Source organism: Oncorhynchus mykiss, chromosome 15 (assembly GCF_057628025.1).
Source record: "Oncorhynchus mykiss isolate SJ-2025 chromosome 15, ASM5762802v1, whole genome shotgun sequence".
In the NCBI taxonomy this organism is placed as follows: domain Eukaryota; kingdom Metazoa; phylum Chordata; class Actinopteri; order Salmoniformes; family Salmonidae; genus Oncorhynchus; species Oncorhynchus mykiss.
The window spans coordinates 24439483-24466027 of record NC_143036.1 but is presented as its reverse complement, the minus strand read 5'-3'; positions in this window follow the sequence as shown (position 1 = coordinate 24466027).

Sequence of the window (26545 nt, the reverse complement as noted above, 5' to 3'; positions counted from 1 at the left end):
CAGTGTGTCAAATCCGAGGGCCTGTTGTCCGGACCTCTGGCAGTCTCTATGGGCCTGCCACAGGGTTCAATTCTCGGGTCGACTCCCTTCTCTGTATACATCATTGATGTCGCTCTTGCTGCTGGTGATTCTCTGATCCACCTCTACGCAGACGGCACCATTCTGTATACTTCTTGTCCCTCTTTGGACACTGTGTTAACTAACCTCCAGACGAGCTTCAATGCCGTACAACTCTCCTTCCGTGGCCTCCAACTGCTCTTAAATGCAAGTAAAGCTAAATGCATGCTATTCAATCGATCACTGCCCGCACCTGCCCGCTGTCCAGCATCACTACTCTGGACCGCTCTGACTTAGAATACGTGGACAATTACAAAAACCTAGGTGTCTGGTTAGACTGTAAACTCTCCTTCCAGACTCACATTAAGCATCTCCAATCCAAAATGAAATCTAGAATCGGCTTCCTATTTCACAACAAAGCATCCTTCACTCATGCCGCCAAACATACCCTTGTAAAACTGACCATCCTACCGATCCTCAACTTCGGCGATGTCATCTATGAAATAGCCTCCAACACTCTACTCAACAAATTGGATGCAGTCTATCACAGTGCCACCCATTTTGTCACCAAAGCTCCATATACTACCCACCACTGCGACATGCACACTCTCGTTGGTTGGCCCTCGCTTCATACTCGTCGCCAAACCCACTGGCTACAGGTTATCTACAAGTCTCTGCTAGGTAAAGCCCCACCTTATCTCAGCTCACTGGTCACCATAGCAGCACCCACTCGTAGCACACGTTCCAGCAGGTATATCTCACTGGTTACCCCCAAAGCCAATTCCTACTTTGGTCGCCTTTCCTTCCAGTTCTCTGCTGCCAATGACTGGAACGAACTGCAAAAATCACTTAAGCTGGAGACTCATATCTCCCTCACTAGCTTTAAGCATCAGCTGTCAGAGCAGCTCACAGATCACTGCACCTGTACATAGCCCATCTATCTACCTCATCCCCATACTGTATTTATTTATTTATCTTGCTCCTTTGCACCACAGTATCTCTACTTGCACATACGTCTTCTGCACATTTACCATTCCAGTGTTTAATTGCTATATTGTAATTACTTCACCACCATGGCCTATTTATTGCCTTAACTGTCATGTATTGTCATGTTGTGTCTTTCTGTCCTTTCCTTTCACCCTGTCTCCCTCTGCTGGTCGTACTAGGTTACCGTTTCTGTCCCTCTTTCCCCCAGCTGTTCCTTGTCTTCTCTGACTACCTCATTCACCCCTTTTCCCACCTGTTCCCTTTTTCCCTCTGATTAGGTCCCTATATCTCTCTCTGTTTCTGCTCCTGTCTTTGTCGGATTCTTGTTTGTGTGTCTCATGCCTGAACCAGACTATCATCGTGTTTGCTGCAACCTTGTCCTGTCCTGTCGGAATCTACCTGTCCATCTGAGCCCACGTGTGTTCATCATTAAAGAAACTCTGTTTGTTAATTCGCTTTTGGGTCCTCATTCACGCACCTGACAGAAGAATCCGACCAAGAATGGACCCAGCGACTTCGGATCCTCTCCACTCAGCCGTCGAGATCCAGGGAGCGATGCTAGGCAGACACGAGCAGGAATTGTCTGCTGCTCGACATGCCGTTGAGACCCTGGCCACCCAAGTCTCCAACCTCACAGAACAGGTTCACCATCTCCGCCTCGATCCACCGGCCACTTCCAGGGCTTTCGAATCTCCGGAGCCCAGAATCAATAACCCGCCGTGTTACTCTGGGGAGCCCACTGAATGCCGCTCGTTCCTCACCCAGTGTGATATTGTGTTTTCTCTCCAGCCCAACACTTACGCCAGGAGCACTGCTCGTGTCGCCTACGTCATATCTCTCCTTACTGGACGGGCTCGTGAGTGGGGCACGGCAATCTGGGAGGCAAGGGCTGAGTGTACTAACCAGTATCAGGACTTTAAGGAGGAGATGATACGGGTTTTTGATCGATCTGTTTTTGGGGAGGAGGCTCCAGGGCCCTGTCTTCCCTATGTCAAGGCAATCGATCCATAACAGACTACTCTATTGAGTTTCGCACTCTTGCTGCCTCCAGTGGCTGGAACGAGCCGGCTTTGCTCGCTCGTCTTCTGGAGGGTCTCCGCGCAGAGGTAAAGGATGAGATTCTCTCCCGGGAGGTTCCTTCCAGCGTGGATTCCTTGATTGAACTCGCTATTCGCATTGAGCGACGGGTTGATCTTCGTCACCGAGCTCGTGGAAAGGAGCTCGCGTTCTCCGTTGCCCCCATCTCCGCATCCCTACCATCTTCCTCTGCCGGCTCGGGAGCTGAGCCTATGCAGCTGGGAGGTATCCGCATCTCGACTAAGGAGAGGGAACGGAGAATCACCAACCGCCTCTGTCTCTATTGCGGTTCTGCTGGTCATTTTGTCACTTCATGTCCAGTAAAAGCCAGAGCTCATCAGTAAGCGGAGGGCTACTGGTGAGCGCTACTACTCCTGTCTCTCCTTCAAGATCCTGCACTACCTTGTCGGTCCATCTACGCTGGACCGGTTCGTCAGCTTCCTGCAGTGCCTTAATAGACTCTGGGGCGGAGGGCTGTTTTATGGACGAGACCTGGGCTCGGGAACATGACATTCCTCTCAGACAGTTAAGGGAGTCCACGGCCTTGTTTGCCCTGGATGGTAGTCCTCTCCCCAGGATTCAGCGTGAGACGCTACCTTTAACCCTCACTGTTTCTGGTAATCATAGCGAAACCATTTATTTTTTAATTTTTCGTTCACCTTTTACACCTGTTGTTTTGGGCCATCCCTGGCTAGTTTGTCATAATCCTTCCATTAATTGGTCTAGTAATTCTATCCTCTCCTGGAACGTCTCTTGTCATGTGAAATGTTTAATGTCTGCTATCCCTCCTGTTTCCTCTGTCTCTTCTTCACAGGAGGAGCCTGGTGATTTGACAGGGGTGCCGGAGGAATATCACGATCTGCGCACGGTGTTCAGTCGGTCCAGGGCCACCTCTCTTCCTCCACACCGGTCGTATGATTGTAGTATTGATCTCCTTCCGGGAACCACTCCCCCCCGGGGTAGACTATACTCTCTGTCGGCTCCCGAACGTAAGGCTCTCGAGGATTATTTGTCTGTAGCTCTTGACGCCGGTACCATAGTCCCCTCCTCCTCTCCCGCCGGAGCGGGGGTTTTTTTTGTCAAGAAGAAGGACGGGTCTCTGCGCCCCTGCATAGATTATCGAGGGCTGAATGACATAACAGTGAAGAATCGTTATCCGCTTCCTCTTATGTCTTCAGCCTTCGAGATCCTGCAGGGAGCCAGGTTTTTCACTAAGTTGGACCTTCGTAACGCTTACCATCTCATGCGCATCAGGGAGGGGGACGAGTGGAAGACGGCGTTTAACACTCCGTTAGGGCACTTTGAATACCGGGTTCTTCCTTTCGGCCTCGCTAACGCTCCAGTTGTCTTTCAGGCATTAGTCAATGATGTCCTGAGAGACATGCTGAACATCTTTGTTTTCGTTTACCTTGACGATATCCTGATTTTTTCACCGTCACTCCAGATTCATGTTCAGCACGTTCGACGTGTCCTCCAGCGCCTTTTAGAGAATTGTCTTTTTGTGAAGGCTGAGAAGTGCACTTTTCATGCCTCCTCCGTCACATTTCTCGGTTCTGTTATTTCCGCTGAAGGCATTAAGATGGATCCCGCTAAGGTCCAAGCTGTCATTGATTGGCCCGCCCCTAAGTCACGCGTCGAGCTGCAGCGCTTTCTCGGCTTCGCGAACTTCTATCGTCGTTTCATCCGTAATTTCGGTCAGGTGGCAGCTCCTCTCACAGCCCTTACTTCTGTCAAGACGTGCTTTAAGTGGTCCGTTTCCGCCCAGGGAGCTTTTGATCTCCTCAAGAATCGTTTTACATCCGCTCCTATCCTTGTTACACCTGACGTCTCTAGACAGTTCGTTGTCGAGGTTGACGCGTCAGAGGTGGGCGTGGGAGCCATTCTTTCTCAGCGCTCCCTCTCTGACGACAAGGTCCACCCATGCGCGTATTTTTCTCATCGCCTGTCGCCGTCGGAACGTAACTATGATGTGGGAAACCGCGAACTGCTCGCCATCCGGTTAGCCCTAGGCGAATGGCGACAGTGGTTGGAGGGGGCGACCGTTCCTTTTGTCGTTTGGACTGACCATAGGAACCTTGAGTACATCCGTTCTGCCAAACGACTTAATGCGCGTCAGGCGCGTTGGGCGCTGTTTTTCGCTCGTTTCGAGTTCGTGATTTCTTATCGTCCGGGCTCTAAGAACACCAAGCCTGATGCTTTATCTCGTCTCTTCAGTTCTTCAGTAGCCTCCACTGACCCCGAGGGGATTCTCCCTGAGGGGCGTGTTGTCGGGTTGACTGTCTGGGGAATTGAGAGGCAGGTAAAGCAAGCGCTCACTCACACTCCGTCGCCGCGCGCTTGTCCTAGGAACCTTCTTTTCGTTCCCGTTCCTACTCGTCTGGCCGTTCTTCAGTGGGCTCACTCTGCCAAGTTAGCCGGCCACCCTGGCGTTCGGGGTACGCTTGCTTCCGTTCGCCAGCGTTTTTGGTGGCCCACCCGGGAGCATGACACGCGTTGTTTCGTGGCTGCTTGTTCGGTCTGCGCGCAGACTAAGTCCGGTAACTCCCCTCCTGCCGGCCGTCTCAGGCCGCTTCCCATTCCCTCTCGACCGTGGTCTCACATCGCCTTAGATTTTGTCACCGGACTGCCTTCGTCAGCGGGGAAGACTGTTATTCTTACGGTTGTCGATAGGTTCTCTAAGGCGGCTCATTTCATTCCCCTTGCTAAGCTTCCTTCTGCTAAAGAGACGGCACAAATCATCATCGAGAATGTTTTCAGAATTCATGGCCTTCCGTCAGACGTCGTTTCGGACAGAGGTCCGCAATTCACGTCTCAATTTTGGAGGGAGTTTTGCCGTTTGATTGGGGCTTCCGTCAGTCTCTCTTCCGGCTTTCACCCCCAGTCTAACGGTCAAGCAGAACGGGCCAATCAGACTATTGGTCGCATCTTACGCAGTCTTTCTTTTCGCAACCCTGCGTCTTGGTCAGAACAGCTCCCCTGGGCAGAATACGCCCACAACTCGCTTCCTTCGTCTGCGACCGGGCTATCTCCTTTTCAGAGTAGCCTCGGGTACCAGCCTCCGCTGTTCTCATCTCAGTTCGCCGAGTCCAGCGTCCCCTCTGCTCAGGCTTTTGTCCAACGTTGCGAGCGCACCTGGAAGAGGGTCAGGTCTGCACTTTGCCGTTATAGGACGCAGACTGTGAGGGCTGCTAATAAGCGTAGAACTAAGAGTCCTAGATATAGTCGCGGTCAGAGAGTTTGGCTCTCCACTCAGAACCTTCCCCTTAAGACGGCTTCTCGCAAGTTGACCCCGCGGTTCATTGGTCCGTTCCGTATTTCTCGGGTCATTAATCCTGTCGCAGTTCGACTTCTTCTTCCGCGATACCTTCGTCGCGTCCACCCGGTCTTCCATGTCTCCTGTATCAAGCCCGTTCTTCGCGCCCCCGCTCGTCTTCCCCCCCCCCCCCCCATCCTTGCCAATCAGACTATTGGTCGCATCTTACGCAGTGTTTCTTTTCGCAACCCTGCGTCTTGGTCAGAACAGCTCCCCTGGGCAGAATACGCCCACAACTCGCTTCCTTCGTCTGCGACCGGGCTATCTCCTTTTCAGAGTAGCCTCGGGTACCAGCCTCCGCTGTTCTCATCTCAGTTCGCCGAGTCCAGCGTCCCCTCCGCTCAGGCTTTTGTCCAACGTTGCGAGCGCACCTGGAAGAGGGTCAGGTCTGCACTTTGCCGTTATAGGACGCAGACTGTGAGGGCTGCTAATAAGCGTAGAACTAAGAGTCCTAGATATTGTCGCGGTCAGAGAGTTTGGCTCTCCACTCAGAACCTTCCCCTTAAGACGGCTTCTCGCAAGTTGACCCCGCGGTTCATTGGTCCGTTCCGTATTTCTCGGGTCATTAATCCTGTCGCAGTTCGACTTCTTCTTCCGCGATACCTTCGTCGCGTCCACCCGGTCTTCCATGTCTCCTGTATCAAGCCCGTTCTTCGCGCCCCCGCTCGTCTTCCCCCCCCCCCCCATCCTTGTCGAGGGCGCACCCATCTACAGGGTCCGTAGGATTTTGGACATGCGTCCTCGGGGCCGTGGTCACCAGTACCTCGTAGATTGGGAGGGGTACGGTCCTGAGGAGAGGAGTTGGGTTCCCTCTCGGGACGTGCTGGACAGTGCGCTGATCGAGGATTTCCTCCGTTGCCGCCAGGTTTCCTCCTCGAGTGCGCCAGGAGGCGCTCGGTGAGTGGGGGGGTACTGTCATGTATTGTCATGTTGTGTCTTTCTGTCCTTTCCTTTCACCCTGTCTCCCTCTGCTGGTCGTACTAGGTTACCGTTTCTGTCCCTCTTTCCCCCAGCTGTTCCTTGTCTTCTCTGACTACCTCATTCACCCCTTTTCCCACCTGTTCCCTTTTTCCCTCTGATTAGGTCCCTATATCTCTCTCTGTTTCTGCTCCTGTCTTTGTCGGATTCTTGTTTGTGTGTCTCATGCCTGAACCAGACTATCATCGTGTTTGCTGCAACCTTGTCCTGTCCTGTCGGAATCTACCTGTCCATCTGAGCCCACGTGTGTTCATCATTAAAGAAACTCTGTTTGTTAATTCGCTTTTGGGTCCTCATTCACGCACCTGACATTAACTCCCTTATCCTACCTCATTTGCATTCACTGTATTTAGACTTTTTCTTTTTTTTATACTGTATTATTGACTGTATTTTTTGTTTATTCCGTGTGTAACTCTGTGTTGTTGTATGTGTCGAATTGCTATGCTTTATCTTGGCCAGGTTGCAGTTGCAAATGAGAACTTGTTCTCAACTAGCCTACCTGTTTAAATAAAAGGTCAAATAAAATAAAGTCAGGAAAAAAAACTACAATTGAAATTCAAATGCCAAGCAATGGTTTCAGAAGTGAACAAGAGAAACAGTTAAGCCTCGAATATCAGCCACATCTACAACAATTACAATCCTTTCAGTTCCTGTAATTCATTCATTCCCCCTCTTACGACTTTCTCAATGCTTTCACATCCTCTGATAGAAGCAATGGTGAATATGCCACCTCAATGTCAAGCTATGGGGGCAGATTATATCAACACCTCAGCTAAACAAATTGTTTTTGATTCCCCATCATTGACTACTAGTGATGGTCTCATTTACTGGAGGAGCAGTAAAGAACGACAATGGATGAAACCATGACATTGACAAATAGTAGAGAAACTGTTGAGGATTTATATTGAATGGTGTATATAAATGTACCGTAACAGCAAAAGTTCTGTTACCACAGGCATCATGTAAGTACAGTTTTGGGGGAAATTAAATTCTCAGAATGCAATGTACCTACATAGAAGATGACGATTACTTTCGATTACTAGTCCATCGCTCTAACCACTAGGCTACCTGCCACCCCATTTCATAACAGAAACTTCAATGAATATAAGTGTAAACTGCTTGACCCTTTCGCTTTAATTTATTTGGAGCTATTGTATAAGAAATAAATCAACACAGCACTTCTAAATGTGTAGCTTATCTGCTTGTTAGTCAGTCAATAAAAACTACTTAAATTATCGAAGGAACACACCATGTCTGTGTCACAAATGGCACCCTATTCCATCCAGCCCCATAGGGCGCTGGTCAAAATGAGTGTACTATATAAGGAATAGGGTGCATTTGGGATACAAACACAATGTTCTATTATCAGTCCAATTGAAATAGTTACAAAAACCTATTGGATTAAAGTTCTTTCTCAATCGACACCATTCGTACAGGCTGTTTTTTCAGCTGCCTCCACAACCTTGTAACCTAATAAAGTACCAGCATAAAGTGTGTCAACAGTTCTCGCTAGGTAATAATATTGTAAATCCATAACGTCAGCTACATCCCAAATGGCACCCTATTCCCTATGTAGTGCATTCATTTTGATAGGGCTCTAGTCAAAAGTAGTGCACTGTGTAGGGAATAGGGTCCCATTTGGGACAGCCATTGGAAATATTTGTAGATTTGACAGCTGGCTTTATATCCGTAGTTGATGTCATGGGCTGTGGAAGTACCTAGGTATCCAGATAGAAAAAACATGACTCATAACGGTCACTTATCAATCAACATGTTATAGGCTTTCACCCATCGTAAAATTCCAGATACGGCTCCATTTGACACCTGAATGGAAAAGTCAACAGTAAAAGTAGTTAAAATTCTCATTTTACGTCGTACTCTCATGCCTATCCATTTCAGCCACCTGTACATACTGTCCACAGGCCTTTATTAAGTGACTGTCGCCTCTTACAAGATTAAGATTGTGTTACATGGACAACATTTTGAAGAAGGTATGTAATGATTTCCTTTATCAGAGCTTTTAGAGCTTTTTACTGTCAGGGAGACGAGAGATTTTACAAGGGGTACACACACACACACACGGCCTGCAGCCGTCAGCTGGTCCAGCGAGGGAGTGTGTGTCTATTGCTCCTCACCACAACCTCTGGTTTCCTGTGTGAGGGCCTGCGAGGTAAATAACAGCAGGACAGAGACAACATTCTTACCGCACTGTCCCACATGCGCAAGCAGTGGCGCACACATACACACACTGTAAAGTAAAAACACACATACAACCTGGCAGTCAGTTCCCATTCCCACATCTGTCAATTCTCCCCTCCTGTCCTGAGTCTGACACACTCATGTCCTCTCTTCCGCCACACTGCGACTTCCTCCATTTCACAAGTCATAAACAAACACGCCGACGCTTTCACTACTGGCTGCCACAGACAACCACTCCCAAACCTCCCTTACACACACACACACACACACACACACACACACACACACACACACACACACACACACACACACACACACACACACACACACACACACACACACACACACACCTGACTGTATGACGAACTAGCAGTAGGAGTGCTCCCCTTCTTTAGTCCAGACATACACAGATATATTTGCTCATCATTCATTACCTCGGTCACTGTTTATTTCTCTCCCTCCCTCCTCCCTCGCTTTCCTGACCAACTGGCCAGCTGGTGAAGGGGGAGGGATGGGGAGCCTCCCTCTCCTCCACTCGAACAGACCGAACAGAAACCCAGGGTGCAGTTGGGACATGCTGACAAGTGTAAGAGGACCAGCGGTGTTAAGGGTCACATAGGCTACTGTGGCAACACAGGTTTGGGCAGTTCACTTCACGGTGTAGGTTAGTGCAGTATAACCACAGTGACTAAAAGACTAGAACAACAAACTGAAGCATGTCCTCACTACACCACCAATAAAAGGCGGTTGGGCAAGACTTCTGCGCCACTGGGAAAGAAGGTTAAGAATAGGGTTAACCCTTTGGTTTACAGTACCAGGTTTGTACACACCTACTCGTTCTCTGCTACCACTTGTCGTGAGGTAGCAGAGAAAACAGTCTATGACTTAGCCATCTTCTGACACCGCCTATTATATAGATCCTGGATGGCAGGAAGCTTGGCCCCAGTGATGTACTGGGCCGTACGCACTACCCACTGTAGCGCCTTCAGATGCCGAGCACTTGCCATACCAGGCACTGATATAACCACTCAGGATGCTCTTGATGGTGCAGCTGAAGAACATCTTGAGGATCTGGGGACCCATTACAAATCTTTTCCGTCTCCTGAGGGGGAAAAGGTTCTGTTGTGCACTCTTCACGACAGTCTTGGTGTGTTTGGACCATGACAGTTCGTTGGTTATGTAGACACCAAGGAACATGAAACTCTAGACCCACTCCACTACAGCCCCATCAATGTTAATGGTGGCCATCTCGTCCCCCCTTTTCCTGTAATCCATGATCAGCTCCTTTGTCTTGCTAACATTGAGGGAGAGGTTGTTGTGCTGGAACCACACCGCCAGTTCTCTGACCTCTCTGTCTCGTCATTGTCGGTGATCAGGCCTACCACTGTTGTTTCGTCATTAAACTTAATGATACAGTGTTGGGGTCGTGTTTGGCCACGCAGTCGTGGGTGAAAAGGGAATACATGAAGGGACTAAGTACACACCAGAGGGGCCCCAGTGTTGTGGATCAGCGTGGCAGACATGTTGTAACCTACCCTTACCACCTGGGGGTGGCCCGTCAGGAAGTCCAGGATCCAGTTGCAGAGGGAGGTGTTTAGTCCCAGGGTCCTTAGCTCCGTGATGATCTTCGTGGGCACTATGGTGTTGAATGCTGAGCTGCTGAACAGCATTCTCACATAGGTGTTCCTTTTGTCCAGGTGGGAAAGGGCAGCGTGGAGTGCGATTGAGAATAAATTGGGTGAATTTTGGCCCATTCCTCCTGACAGAGCTGGTGTAACTGAGTCAGGTTTGTAGGCCTCCTTGCTCACACACGCCTTTTCAGTTCTGCCCCCACATTTTCTATGGGATTGAGGTTAGGGCGTTGTGATGGTCACTCCAATATGACTTTGTTGTCCTTAAGCCATTTTGCCACAACTTTGTAAGTATGCTTGGGGTCATTGTCCATTTGGAAGAACCATTTGCGACCAAGCATTAACTTCCTGACTGATGTCTTCAGATGCTGCTTCAACATATCTACATCATTTTCCACCTCATGATGCCATCTATTTTGTGAAACAACATGATGCTTCACGGTTGGGATGGTGTTCTTTGGCTTACAAGCCTCCCCCTTTTTCCTCCAAACATAACGATGGTCATTATGGCCAAACAGTTATATTTGTGTTTCATCAGACCAGAGGACATTTCTCCAAAAAGTACCATCTTTGTCTCCATGTGCAGTTGCAAACCGTAGTCTGGCTTTTTTTATGGTGGTTTTGGAGCAGTGGCTTCTTCCTTGCTGAGCGGCCTTTCAGGTTATGTCGATATAGGACTTGTTTTACTGTGGATATAGATACGTTTGTACCTGTTCCCTCCAGCATCTTCACAAGGTCCTTTGATGTTGTTCTGCGATTGGTTTGCACTTTTCGCACCAAAGTACGTTCATCTCTAGTAGACAGAACGCATCTCCTTCCTGAGCAGTATGACAGCTGTGTGGTCCCATGGTGTTAATACTTGCGTACTGATGTTTGTACAGATGAACGTGGTACCTTCAGGCATTTGGAAATTGCTCCCCAGGATGAACCAGACTTGTGGAGGTCTACAATTATTTTTCAGTGGTCTTTGCTGATTTCTTTTGATTTTCCTATGATGTCAAGCAAAGAGGCACTGCGTTTGACGGTAGGCCTTGAAATACATCCACAGGTACACCTCTAATTGACTAAAATTATGTAAATTAGCCTATCAGAAGCTTCTAAAGGCATGGTATCATTTTCTGGAATTTTCCAAGCTGTTTGAAGGCACAGTCAACTTAGTGTATGTGAACTTCTGACCCACTAGAATTGTGATAGTGAATTATAAGTGGAATAATCTGTCTGTAAACAATTGTTGGAAAAATTACTTGTGTCATGCACAAAGTAGATGTCCTAACCGACTTGCCAAAACTATAGTTTGTTAACAAGAAATTGTGGAGTGGTTGAAAAACAACCTAAGTGTATGTAAACTTCCGACTTCAACTGTAGGTATTACAGACTTTGTCAGGGAGAGATTGAAAATGTCAGTGAAGACACTTGCCAGTTGGTCAGCGTATGCTCACAGTACACGTCCTGGTAATCCGTCTGGCCCCGCGGCTTTGTGATTGTTGACCTGTTTAAAGGTCTTGATCACATCGGCTACCGGTAGCATTATCACAGTCATCCAGAAAAGCTGGTGCTCTTGTGCATGCTTCATTGTTGCTTGCCTCGAAGCGAGCATAAAAGGCATTTAGCTTGTCTGGTAGGCTCGCATCACTGGGCAGCTCACGTCTGGGTTTCCCTTTGTAGTCCGTAATAGTTTTCAAGCCCTGCCACATACGACGAGCGTCAGAGCCAGTGTAGTAGGATTCAATATCAATCCTGTATTGACGCTTTGCTTGTTTGTTGGTTCGTCTGAGTGCATAGCGAGATTTCTTATAAGCGTCCGGATTAGTGTCCCACTCCTTGAAAGCGGCAGCTCTAGCCTTTAGCTAAATGCGGATGTTGCCTGTAATGCATGACTTCTGGTTGGGATATGAACTTGTGGTCAGTCAATGTGGAGAAATTCAAGTGCTATGTTGAAACTGGCTCTCATGAGGACCGCCACAGGAAACCAAGACCCAGAGTAACCTATGCTGCAGAGGACAAGTTCATTAGAATTAACTGCACCTCAGATTGTGAAGCATATATTTGGGCTGCTGAGTTCAAGTAACAGACACATCAACATCAACTGTTCAGAGGAGTCTGCGTGAATCAGCATTCATGGTCAAATTTCTGCAAAGAAACCACTACTAATGGACACCAATAATAAGAAGAGACATGATTGGGCCAAGAAACATGTGCAATTGACATTAGACCGGTGGAAATCTGTCCTTTCGTCTGATGAGTCCCAATTTGAGATTTTTGGTTCCAACCACCATGTCTTTGTGAGACACTGAGTAGGTGAACCGCATGTGTGGTTGCCATCGTGAAGCATGGAGGAGGAGGAGTGATGGTGTGGGGGTGCTTTGCTGGTGACACAGGCTGTGATTAATTTAGAATTCAAGGCATACTTAACCAGCATTGCTACCACAGTATTCTGCAGCGATACGCCATCCCATCTGGTTTGCGCTTAGTGGGACTATTATTGGTTTTCCAAAAGGAAAATGACCCAACACATCTCCAGGCTGTGTAATGGCTATTTGACCAAGACGGAGAGTGATGGAGTGCTGCATCAGATGACCTGGCCTCCACAATCGCCCGACCTCAACCCAATTGAGATGGTTTGGGATGAGTTGGACCACAGAGTGAAGGAAAAGCAGCCAACAAGTGCTCAGCATATGTGTGAACTCCTTCAAGACTTTTGGAAAAGCATTCCAGGTGAAGCTGGTTGAGAGAATACCAACAGTGTGCAAAGCTGTCATCAGGGCAAATGGTGGCTACTTTGAAGAATCTCAAATAGAAAATATATTTAGATTTGTTTAACACTTTTTTTGGTTACTATATGATTCCATGTGTGTTATTTCATAGTTTTGATGTCTTCACTATTATTCTACAATGTAGAAAATAGTAAAAAATAAAGAAAAACCCATGAATGAGTAGGTGTGTCCAAACTTTTTACTGGTACTATTTGTCTCATCTTAAAATAAAACACTATGTAAGCTAAGAGTTTACTTAAAGCACATTATTTTGGTGTGATTTATTGCCTTCTAAGTGTATTCATTCATATCACCTTGTAAATAGGATCCTTATTTAATGTACGTGGTTGAGGAATGCTATTGAAGGGGCAGATTGGGCCCTTATGAAGGACTTGTGTAATAAATCTCTTGCGGTGCTTGGCATGGTGTTGACTACATACTACACATGTACAGTACACATCTTTGATTGCAGACATGAAAGCACATTCCAGCTCAGTTAGGTTGTGATGTCCATAAATTGTAGTTGACAGGAGAGGCTAACGAGAGATATAGGTAGGGCTAACACTGACGCTGTCCTCAGTGAAAGAGGTAGAGAGAGAGGTCAAGAGAGAGAGGGCGGCCTATTTGAACAGACTTCATCCGAGAAGGGAAGAGAGAGTAAATATTATAATTTCACATATACTTGTAAATAAAAGAGTACAAAGTGCAAACTAACCACCCAGCTTTGGAGTAGTTAGGTCTATTTCCTTGTTTTTGAGATGAGCTGGCTAGTAGATACCCATAGACTTCCAGCAATTGTGCTAAGCTAACAATATGCTACCTTCAACTTTCTTGAAACTGCACACGGACATAAAAATGGTATCCATGAGTTTGTCTGACTCTAGGTAAGTAGGAAATTACCAAAATACCAATGTATCCCTTTAATATCAGGTTAAACTAACAGAGAAAGAGAGAGTATTGGGTAGAGCAAGAGGGCTAGAGAGCGAGAGGGCTTGAGAGCGAGAGGGCTAGAGAGCGAGCGAGCAAGCGAGAACTAGAGAGCGAGTGAGAGAAGTGGCCAGGTTCATGTTTCATGTGGCCAGATCCTAAACCTGCCCTTGACCTGTCTGTCAGACGGAGGAACGGAAGAACGGAGAGAGACTGAGGGGAGGGAAGGCAAGCTGATGATTGACACACTGACATTGCCTCCCCTCCCTTCAATAGTGTCCAAGTAGAGTTAGCTAGGGCTAGTATGCTGTACCTGCTCCAAAACTCAGCTATTTTTCATCCTATAGCTCATTCTCCATATTTTTTAATAGTGAGCCAACATGTTTTCAGGATTTTTATTTCCATGACTGATAAAAAAACGAATTTCTCATGCTCTCTCATCTCTCTGCAGAAGACAAACACTCAGTGATCAGTTTATTAGATATACCAACACGTTAATGAAAATGGTGGCCCGTAGCTTGTTCTATAAAGCAGGCAGACAGGCATCTAGTTACTGTTCGATTGAACATTAGAATGGGCAAAATGAGTCCCCGGTGGACTGACAATACACTGCTGTTTAGTGAATCCCCTGTGGACTGACAATACACTGCTGTTTAGCGAATCCCCTGTAGACTGTCAGAGGTCCAGATGTAGAACACAAACAGAGGTATTGAGCGGCTGGCCAGAGGGGAGGAGAGGGCGATTGTGCTGCTGTAGGATCTTTGATGTTTTATGGTACTGGACTTCAGTCACAAGGCTTTCACACACATCTGTAGGCTACCGCGCTTGCTCTGCCGCGCTCAATGACTACCACATGCTCCTAATGGCCCTGTAGAAGTTTGTGCACAAACACACACACACACACACCGATCGTAGTAACAGAATGCAAAACAGTTATACTCAGGACGTCCATTAGAAACCTCCAACAAATACACTGACAGTAAGCTACAGTTTGACTTTCATTTACTGCTCTTGTCAATATGATTCTCAAAAGATTTTCATCACATTGTAGTATAAAAAGCCATGTGTTTTCAAGCCTTAACCCCTACATTCAGTGACAGTAAGGGGCATTCACATTACACTGACCTCATCCCCCTGAAACACACACACCTCCCCCGTCCTATTCAAGCCTTGTAAGGGTGAACTCTCCTCTCAATAAGATTCCTGTCTACTCCAGGCAGCGTTTCCATGTCTGTCCAAACATACAGAGACAGAGGAAAGAGAGAAGCAGAGAGCGGTCAGTCAGACAGAGAACCCATCTGTGTTCTCCTCCATTCTCAGAGCCTGGACATGAGCAAACACCATCGCTTTCACACCACCGGCTTTCAGCGCCCTGCCTGGCAACCATTCTGACTCCTGACACACTAACTGGACTGGAGCCTGCCGTTCAGTTCACACTGAACGGCAGGCTCTGCTGTTACGAAGAAGCTTGAACTTGACATCTAGCCAATTAGCTAGCAAGTTAGCAAACCAAGTGCATATTTGGAGCCTCTTAGAGTTCTAACAGTTATGCCTAACTAATAGTTAACTATAGTTATAAGCAGTGGTGTTTCAAGCACCCCGTGAGGCGGGTGGGTCCCCAACTGAATTATATATTTTTAAACGGTATTGAAAATCATACCATCTTTTTCAAAAAACACTGTATAATGGGGTAACACACACACACACACACCTAAACAACATCACATGGGTCATGGAGAAGTAGAAGGGAGATGAACATTTGGGTAGTCACCAACTGATAAGATGGCGTCCCAAATGGCACGCTATTCCCTACATAGTGCACTGTTGTTGACAAGGGTCTCTCGTTAAAAGTAGAGCACTATGTAGGAAATAATGTGCCGTTTGGAACTGACCAAGACTTCCAGGGTGTTTGGGCGGCGGCTGCAAACTCTTCTGGGAAACTACCAGATAACGACAGGAAGAGGTTGAAAGTCTGAAAGGAGGGAATAGAAGAACATATCTATGGGACACAGGGGTTGAGAAAACACTGGGTTTTTAAGGGCAAGCTGCTGAACTGTGGGACATAGCACTGTTGGGATATAGGCTGTGTCCCAAATGGCACTCGATACGCTACATAGTGCACTACTGAGACCAGGCAAATAGGGTTCTGGTCAAAAGTAGTGTGCTATATAGGGAATAGGGTACCATTTGAGATGCATCCTTAGTGTTTGCATATGGTAATGATTGGCTTCACATCAGTCTGGCCCGTTAAATGGTCAATAGTCTAATGTGGGGAGTAAAAATAACATCTTTAACATCCTGGAAGATCAACATACGTACAAACAAATAAGTGTGGTCGTCTAAAAGCATTATGGCTTTATCTTTTATATTCTTTTCCCCTAGCTTTCAAGTTTAGTTCAGAAACACTTAAGGACTGCTGGTGTTTGAACCACCGTGCCAAGTTATTGTTATGCTGGGATCTCTTTTCATCTGCCTCATCGTTACATTTCAATGCTGATTTTCACTTCGGTCAACAAAGAGGAGAAGAACAGGTGCACCGTTTAGTAAGGCAAAGCTAATTACGGCTAATATGGCAGAATTTATTTAGGTTTGTCCGATTTGTCCGATGCGGCCGCTGCCTCCTGCTCAGTTCAAAGCATCATCCGTCTTCCAGTTACATCTCCCACTAACACAGGCCCGGGCGATGGGAAAGTTCACCCTTCAATTGGAGAGCTTGCTTGGACAGACTGGACAAATATTTCCTTTGTGTGGTTGTCTCCTCGCCTCTGTTCTGCCCTGACAGCCACAGAAGAGGGGTTGGGGTGAGAGTGTGTGTGTGTGTAGTGTGTGTGTGTAGTGTTGGTCCCCCCCCCCTGTAGTGACCCAGGACCGCCCATATAGCTGCTTCCATGTTAAATGTTTGATCTCTGTCACTTGGCTTAGCGTGTGTGTGTGTGTGTGTGTCCCACACTTGGCATAGGTATCAATTAGACCGGGGTTACAGAGGAAGAGTGTTCACACAGTGTGCAATCAAAACAGCACAGTGCCCATTTGAAATGAAAAGCTTTCGATGTTTACTGTACAGATTACAGTTGAGGGTTGAGGAGGGGTTGGAGTCAGTCAAATGGTTCTCAGATGGTTTCTCTCTGGATGTGTCCAAAATTACACCCTATTCCCTATATAGAGGCTGTAGAGCCAGAAGGCTCCACAGTCAAAAGTAACGTACTATACAGAGGATGTAGGTCGCCATTTGGGACACAGCCTCTACATTTCAAACACAGATGGGATGTTACGCTGGGATAGTTTCTAGGTATGTAAATATGTATTGTTGAGGCTCACTGAGGTTATACTTTGAGAGGATCAACTTACAGCAATACTTACAGTATCATCCTACTGTATGGTTTATATCAAGACAAATGTCACCCTCGGTTCTCATATAATTTACCATAACAAGATCAATTCTTTCTAAATGAAACATTTTTATCAAGACTCAACTCTCAAAGAGGGAAACTGAACTGCAGACACATATAGGGCTGGTTTCCTGGATACAGATGAATCCTGGACTAAAAATAAGTAAGGGATAATCAAGGAGTGGCTATGTATTCTATGGAAAACAACGAACAATGTGGAAGGTGTGTTTCACTCCTTTAACCTCCGCGCCAGCGGAGTGGAACTGACCTTCCACGGAGTTGCATTCTAACGCATACAGCCCCGAGTTGAATATCCCTTTTATTCCATGTCTATAATTGAACACATTTGCCACTAGAAATGTGTTAATTTGCCGGTAGAAATGTGTTCAATATCCACTGAAGTAGCTCGCAAGTTTACTAGATAGCTACAGTAGTCGCTATGGTAACCAAACAGACTTGCTAGTTTCAAACCATCGGTCTTAGCTTGCTATTATGAAAATCGAATTCAACAATACCGATACTGTTTTCAAATTAGACTTTTGCTTTCAAAAGCAGCTCAAACACAACATGTAAAAATGAACTAGAGCCATTGAATTCTACCGTGCAAATATTCTGTGTATTATAGGCAAAAAATGCACACTGACAGACGAGGGGGTGGGGTACTGTATATGGCCAAAATGTCACAGCTAAGGGCTGTTCTTAGGCACGACGCATCGCAGAGTGCCTGGACACAGCTCCTAGCCGTGTTATATTGGCCATATAATATATAACTGATTACCAACGTAATGAGAACAGTAAAAATACATGTTTTGTCATACCCGTGGTATACGGTCCGATATACCACAGCATTCAGCCAATCAGCATTCAGGCCTCGAACCGTCCAGTTTATAATCATCAATAAAGATTCTCAATTAAAAAAAGATTTTTAGTCCAGGACTAGGCTTAATCTATGTCTGGGAAACAAGCCCATAGTGTTAAGAGTTTAGAGGAGAGACAACTGACTGTCACATAAAAACTTTGTCAACGGGATTAAAGTTAGGAGATCTCAGATATCAAGTCTGAATACTACACATTGCCTGATGCCAGTCCGTTTCCGTTTTCTTGCCAACTCCTCTAAAATGTTTAGCTTGACAATGACAGCAATGGAGTTTGTAAGAGCACAAACACATCTGGGATCAGGTTACCTACCGCCCATAATGCTGACAGTGTAACTGTCTAGTGCGGTCTGTGCAACTCTGTCTGTGAAGCTGTGGAACAACACACCAACTGCAAAGACAAAAAGCCTAGCGCTGGTGAGACCACATGGTCCTGTAAATCAGCGATGGACTATTCTCTGGGTGAACTCTTGACTCAGAGGTCAGAGGTCAGCTCATATCATTACCCTGAGAAGCTGTTCACACTGATCACTTAATAGACAGACGGACAATCTGTTGGATAGACAGGGAGAGTGGAGCTAGAATGAAGACGTTCCGGCTGAGAATGATCCCTCTTTGGGAGAGGAACATGTCACCCTATGTACACTGAACAAAAATATAAAACGCAAAACATGCAATTTCAAAGATTTTAAAAAGAGTTACAGTTAAAGGAAGTCAGTCAATTGAAAATAAATCCATTAGGCCCTAATCTATGGATTTTACATGACTGGGAATACAGATATGCATCTGTTGGTCACAGATACCAAAGTAGGGGTCTCCCGAGAGGCGCAGCAGCCTAGGCACTGCATCGCAGTGCTAGAGGCGTCACTACAGACCCGGGTTCGATCCCGTGTCACAACCGACCGTGATCGAGAGTCCCATAGGGCGGCGCACAATTGTCCCAGCGTTGCCCGGGTTAGGAGAGGGTTTGGCCGGGGGGGCTTTACTTGGCTCATTGGCTCTAGCCACTCCTTGTGGTGGGCTTGGTGCCTGCAGGCTGACCTCGGTCGTCAGTTGAACGGTATTTCCGCCGACACATTGGTGTGGCTGGCTTCTGGGTTAAACAGGCTCAGTTTGGCGGGTCATGTTTGGGAGGACGCGTGACTCGACCTTCGCCTCCCACGCCAGTTGGAGAGTTGCAGCGATGAGACAAGTTCGAAATTGGGAAGAAAAAGGTAAATAAATAAATAAGTAGGGGCGTGGATCAGAAAACCAGCCAGTATCTGGTGTATTCACCATTTGCCTCATGCATCGTGACACATCTCCTTCCCATAGAGTTGAACAGGCTGTTGATTGTGGCCTGTGGAATGTTGTCCCATTCCTCTTCAATGGCTGTGAGAAGTTGCAGGATATTGGTGGGAACTGGAACAAGCTGTCGTACACGTTGATCCAGAGCATCCCAAACAGGCTCAATGGGTGACATATCTGGTGAGTATTCAGGCCATGGAAGAACTGGGACATTTTCCGCTTTCAGGAATCATGTACAGATAGTATATTTTTAGGATCCCCATTAGCTGTTGCAAAAGCCACAGCTTCTCTTCCTGGGGTCCACACAGAACATTAAAGATGACAGAACATTAATAGGCAAGAACAGCTCAAGGACAGAACTACATAAATCCTTGCGACATTGTGCCGTGCATTATCATGCTGAAACATGAGGTGATGGCGGTGGATGAATGGCACGACAATGGGATTCGGGATCTCGTCACGGTTTCTCTGTGCATTTAAATTGCAATTGTGTTCATTGTCCTTGGCTGGGGCACTCTGTTCAGTGTTGACATCAGCAAACCGCTCGCCCACACGACGCCATAGAGTATTCTTCTCCAGCCCACCAGTGGCCATCGAATGTGAGCATTTGCTCACTGAAGTCGGTTACGTTGCCGAACTGCAGTCAGGTCAAGACCCTGTTGTGGACAACGAGCACACAGATGAGCTTCCCTGAGATGGTTTCAGACCGTTTGTGCAGGTATTATTTGGTTGTGCAAACCCACCGTTTCATCAGCTGTCCACGTGGCTGGTCTCAGATGATCCCGCAGGTGACGAAGCCAGATGTGGAGGTCATGGGCTGGCATGGTTACACCTGATCTGCGGTGGTGAGTCCGGTTGGACGTACTGCCAAACTCACTAGAACAGCTTATGGTAGAGAAATGAACATTCAATTCTCTGGCAACAGCTCTGTGGCAGCTCTGTGGCAAAGGTGCCCCTGTGTAATGATCATGAAACATGGGACCAATACTTAACATGTTGTGTTTATGTATTTGTTCAGTGTATTTACGTGGTAGTTACTGTACATCGGCAGAAAGTGGTTTTTTCTCAAGAACTAGTCTTCTTATGAAGATTGTCCATTTAACATGCTTTTTAGTCCAGAAGCAGGCTAAATCTGTTAAATGATCCTGTAATGTCCTAAAACGTATGCATTTACATAGGCAGATAGAATAATTGTAAATGTGCTACATTACATTGATTCAAATCCTTAGATGAGTCCATAGGGTGGCGGTGGAGTTTAGTGGTCATTAACACTAGGCTAAACGATATGGATGAACTGTTATTTAGACAGGATGTTCATTGTCATCCTAAGGGTGCTATAGTAGACTAAACACAGTTGACCATCATCCATCATGTCCAGTGGAATATTAGGACCACATGTCATCAGCCATATCTCCGTTACTCCAGGATATCCGTCTCAAATGGCATCCATTTCCCTACAGATGTAGAATCTGAATTTGATCACCCTGTTGAAGGAGAACTTTCCTGCACTACAGGTTTAAAAAGGCTTCTGAAGTTTGTAATTTACACTTTGAAATTTCAGACTTGATTTTCCCTTTCGAAAAATGTATCAATCCCTACAAAATGTTCCATTAATAATAATCCCCCAAAATAATTCACATTTCCTGTTGCTGCTTTAGCAAACTGACATAAATTAAGATACTAAAAGGGAACACGGTGCAATTTGAGACGCAAGCCATGATCTTGGTTTAGTAATGAATACATGTATATCACGTACTCTCTGGCCAATTGTCATCAAGCCACTTGATACACGGCAAAACGAGAACAGTCCCTGAATGATTGTTTAAATGTGACAAATTGATTGGGTTTAGAAGTAGGATCGTGGGGAGGAAACTGTAATGCATTGTCTTTCTGTCATGCTGTTGAATACATAGGACCATGCCAGGGGTTTCGAGTTTCGAGTAAAGACACGCCCTGAAATCATTACGATGATTTATTAACAATTACAAAAAACTGTAAACGCTTCCACTCGTGGCTTCATTAGAAAAACATGGTTGAGCTTGGATTATAGTAACAGTTTAAAACAGTGACACGAGGAACGGTGGAGAGGGATGGAGCGTCTCTGACTAATGTGTGTTTCCGCCGTAGGGATTAGACCCCGTTCAGTCTCTCCCAGTCAGAGGAAACATAAACAGCCATGACACTAGGATTAAGGCTTATATAATGAAACTCTAACTTTATAATGCTGGATGTTATGCAGCCCCTTGACATGCCTCAGTTAAAAATCCTTGGCACTGCTCGATGCCCATCTGAACTGTAAAACAAAAGTTGTTTCAATTTGTTGCAGGCTCTCACGCATCTTAGTAGTAGCAAAATGCTTTTCTGCCTAGTCATAAGAGCAAACATCACTCCACACTGCAATCAAGACTTACCCAAAAAGGAATAACAAAAGGTATCTACAAATGGATTGTTTGACTCAACGAAGTTACTTATAGACTGTGGACATGAAGCGCATTGGATTTGTGTCAATAATGCTAAAAAGTTAGCATTTGAAAGCGTGGCCAGGTAAACAAAACAAAAGCATGGATTGCGTTATTACCTTACCTACGGATTACCTTATCCGTAGACTGCTTCCAGGGTAGGAACACCAGTATGTAATTTAGCAATTTGGGTGAATAAGTCATTCCTAATAACCTTATTCCCAACACAGAGCAGTACACACTAAAAATGGGGTTTATTTCATTTCAGTCATCATTGAGATATGACCATATGAGTGCTGTAATGTCCCTACAAGGATTTTGTTTCCCCTCAGTCAAGTCAACACCAGCCCCAGCTAATAATGAACAAACAGCAGGAGAGTAATGACCATAGCAGAGACCAACGTTATGGCTGCCCAACAGTCATGTCATCAAAACCATGACAAGGATTCTGGGAGGAGAAACAGGCCCTTTAACAATGTCAGCTGACTCTACATGACCTCTAGTGGAAGATTGGCACAGTTCAACGGACAGCCACTCTCCTCACTCACTCTCCTCCCTCTCTCTCGCTCATTCACTCTCTCCACTCCCTCTCTCTTACAGGCCCAGAGAGAAGAGAATGCGTCGGCAGGCAACTTTCCACACCTCTTCCTTTCAATCCACTCCCTTAACTTTTCCCACCCTCTCCCTCCTCCCGCATCTCTGCCTCCCTGGCAGAGGACATGCACCTCTCGGTTTTATGGAAATGGATTAGAGAAAATAATATCACCCCCAAAGCCATCAATGTTTTGACTGGGCTTAAAAGCCTCTTAAACTGCAGTGGTGCTATGTCCAATAAGCCCACTTCCAACTGTGAGCTAAGCTCGCCTCGCCTTGACTGCCACTGACATCATGGAGAAACCAACGCTAAAGAAACGCACTCCGTTATTGATGAGTGAGCAGAACGTCCCCAGGAAACCAGGATGAGCCAATAGCAATCAGCCGAATCCATGGCTGAGCCAATAGGGATGAAACTAAACCAGGGATCAGCCAATACAGTTGAGCCAATATTTATCCCTCAGCGTCCCGCTCTTTAACGCCGACCAGAATGTGGTTGCTTCCCAGTTGGCACCCTATTCTCTACATAGGCCCGAGTCAAAAGTAGTGCACTACATAGGATATTGGGTGTCATTGGTGACTCGACCAGCCAGTAACATAAATATCATAGAGCAATCTGAATGAGGGATTTTATAAGCAGCTTCTGTCTCGTTGAGATGGTGGTGATGCGACGCAATGATGGAACGGGATGAGTCAGAAAGGAGCGGAAACTAACCGGTAATAGGAACCATTTGGTTCTGTGTCAATTCAGAGCCAATGCACAGAAGTCATCGACATCAATCTTTAACAAATCTCTCAGCAGTAAAACGGTTTATGGTTCGTGATTTTGGTGCCAGTACTGAATAAAGTGATAATTGCCTACTTTAAGGTTTTGCTTGGGTCTACATCCCAAATAGAATCTTATTCCCTACTTAATGCACTTCTTTTGACCAGGAACCATAGGGTCTATGTATGGAACATGGTGCCATTTGGAATCATTATCTTTTTTTTGTTCTGGTGTGGTGAGGAATCACCCCAGTTGGTCTCCAATGGATGAGATGCACCAACTAAGGTTGCCACCCAAATGGCCCCCTATACCCTATGTGGTGCACCACTTCTGACAAGAGCCATATGTGCCCTGGTAAAAAGTAGTGTACTACATAGGGAATAGGGTGCCATTTGAGACGCCAATACTAACACAGAGAAGAGCTGAAGAAATTTCAAGACGGTTACGTGGGATTGAGTTGGCAGGACACCCAAAACCTCTTTACTGTCTGGTTCTGTGAGGACGGTACGATACTTCACCTCCCTAACAGGTAGTAAAATGTGTCAGCTGAATGAATGATCATAGTAAGACCTTAGTGATAACAAGCTCTTGCTCCCTCCCACAGTCAAACAAGGCAACAAGAACCTGCGTCGGATGCCAAAGAAGCGTCTCAGGGTCGTACAATAAATCTACTCTATGCCCGCATCCCAAATGGCACCCTTCCCCCTACACAGTGCACTACTATTGACCAGGGCCCATGGGAACAGGGTGCCATTTGTGGCACAGTTCCAGTTCAAGTTCTCTCTTGTAGCACAGCATTGCTGATAGTGAGATCACGGGAGATTGTTTGCGTGCAGTGGAATTGACCACCTACACACAGACAGCACCGATACATTTGTGTCCTACACATGAGGTCGACAAATGCACTTTTTACACGGTGTAAGTTGCTCTCTCCTTACTAGCATTTGTGCAAGCGGTGCTTTTTCCAAACAAACAACAACATGGTTACAGCCTCGCTTCCTTTCAGATAGGGTTGTCACAATTTTATTTCTTTATTTTTGATTTCCCCTTTTTTTAACCAGGTAGGCCAGTTGAGAACAAGTTCTCATTTACAACTGCGACCTGGCCAAGATAAAGCAAAGCAGTGTGACAAAAAACAACACAGAGGTGCACATAAACAATCATACTGTCAATATCACAACATAAATATCTAGGAACAGTGTGTCCAAATGTAGAAGAGTAGGGAGGTAAGGCAATAAATGGGCCATAGAGGTGAAATAATTACAATTTAGCATTAACACTGGAGTGATAGATGTGCAGATGATGATGGGCAAGTAGAGATACTGGGGTGCAAAAGAGAAAGAAGATAAATAACAATATGGGGATGAGGTAGTTGGGTGTGCTATTTACAGATTGGCTGTGTACAGGTACAGTGCTCAGTGAGCTGCTCTGATGCTTAAAGTTAGAGAGGGAGATATAAGACTCCAGCTTCAGTGATTTTTGCAATTCGTTCCAGTCATTGGCAGCAGAGAACTGGAAGAAAAGGCGGCCAAAGGAAGTGTTGGCTTTGGGGATGACCAGTGAAATATGCCTGCTGGAGCACGTGCTACTGGTGGTTGTTGCTATGGTGAGCTGAGATTAGGTGGGGCTTTACCTAGCAAAGACTTATAAATTAGCTGGAGCCAGTGGGTCTGGCCACAAATATGTAGTGAGAGCCAGCCAACGAGAGCATACAGGTCGCAGTGGTGGGTAGTGTATGGGACTTTGGTGACAAAACTGATGGCACTGTGATAGCAGAGTGTTGGAGGCTATTTTGTAAATTACATCACCAAAGTCAAGGATCGGTAGGATAGTCAGTTTTACTGGGGTATGTTTGGCAGCATGAGTGAAGGATGCTTTGTTTGCGAAATAGGAAGCCGATTCTAGATTTAATTTAGGATAGCAGATGCTTAATAGGAGTCTGGAAGGAGAGTTTACAGTCTAACCAGACACCTAGGTATTTGTAGTTGTCCACATATTCTAAGTCAGAACCGTCCAGAGTAGTGATGCTAGTCAGTCGGGAGGGTAAGGGTATCAATCGGTTGAAGAGCATGCACTTAGTTTAAGGAGCATTTAAAAGCCACGGAAGGAAAGTTGTATGGCATTGAAACTCGTTTGGAGGTTTGTTAGCACAGTGTCCAAAGAAGGGCCAGATGTACAGTTGAAGTCGGAAGTTTACATACACTTAGGTTGGAGTCATTAAAATTTGTTTTTCAATCACTCCAGAAATGTATTGTAAGCAAACTATTGTTTTGGCAAGAGCACCAGCTTTTCTGGATGACTGTGTGATAATGCTACCGGTAGCCGATGTGAGCAAGACCTTTAAACAGGTCAACAATCTCAAAGCCGCAGGGCCAGATGGATTACCAGGACGTGTACTGTGAGCATACGCTGACCAACTGGCAAGTGTCTTAACTGATATTTTCAATCTCTCCCTGACAAAGTCTGTAATACCTACAGTTGAAGTCGGAAGTTTACATACACTTAGGTTGTTTTTCAACCACTCCACAATGTTTTGTTAACATACTATAGTTTTGGCAAGTCGGTTAGGACATCTACTTTGTGCATGACACAAGTAATTTTTCCAACAATTGTTTACAGACAGATTATTTCACTTAGATAATCCAGATAGATAGTTTTGTACCCGTTTCTTCCAGCATCTGCACAAGGTCGTTTGCTGTTGTTCTGGGATTGATTTGCACTTTTCCCACCAAAGTACGTTCATCTCTAGGAGACAGAACGCGTCTCCTTTCTGAGCGGTATGACGGCTGCGTGGTCCCATTGTTTATACTTGTGTACTTATGTTTGTACAGATGAACGTGGTACCTTGAAATTGCTCCCAAAGATGAACCAGACTTGTGGAGGTCTGCAATTTGTTGTCTGATGTCTTGGCTGATTTCTTTAGATTTTCCCATGATGTCAAGCAAAGAGGCACTAAGTTTGAAGGCAGGCCTTGAAATACATCAACAGGTACACATCCAATTGACGTCAATTAACCTAGCAGAAGCTTCTAAATCCATCCTTTTCTGGAGTTTTCCACTGGTATTATGATACAGTGAATTATAAGTGAAATAATCTATCTGTAAACAATTGTTGGAAAAATTACTTGTGTCATGCACAAAGTAGATGTCCTAACCGACTTGCCAAAACTATAGTTTGTTAACAAGATTTGTGGAGTGGTTGAAAAACTAGTTTTAAAGACTCCAACCTAAGTGTATGTAAACTTCCGACTTCA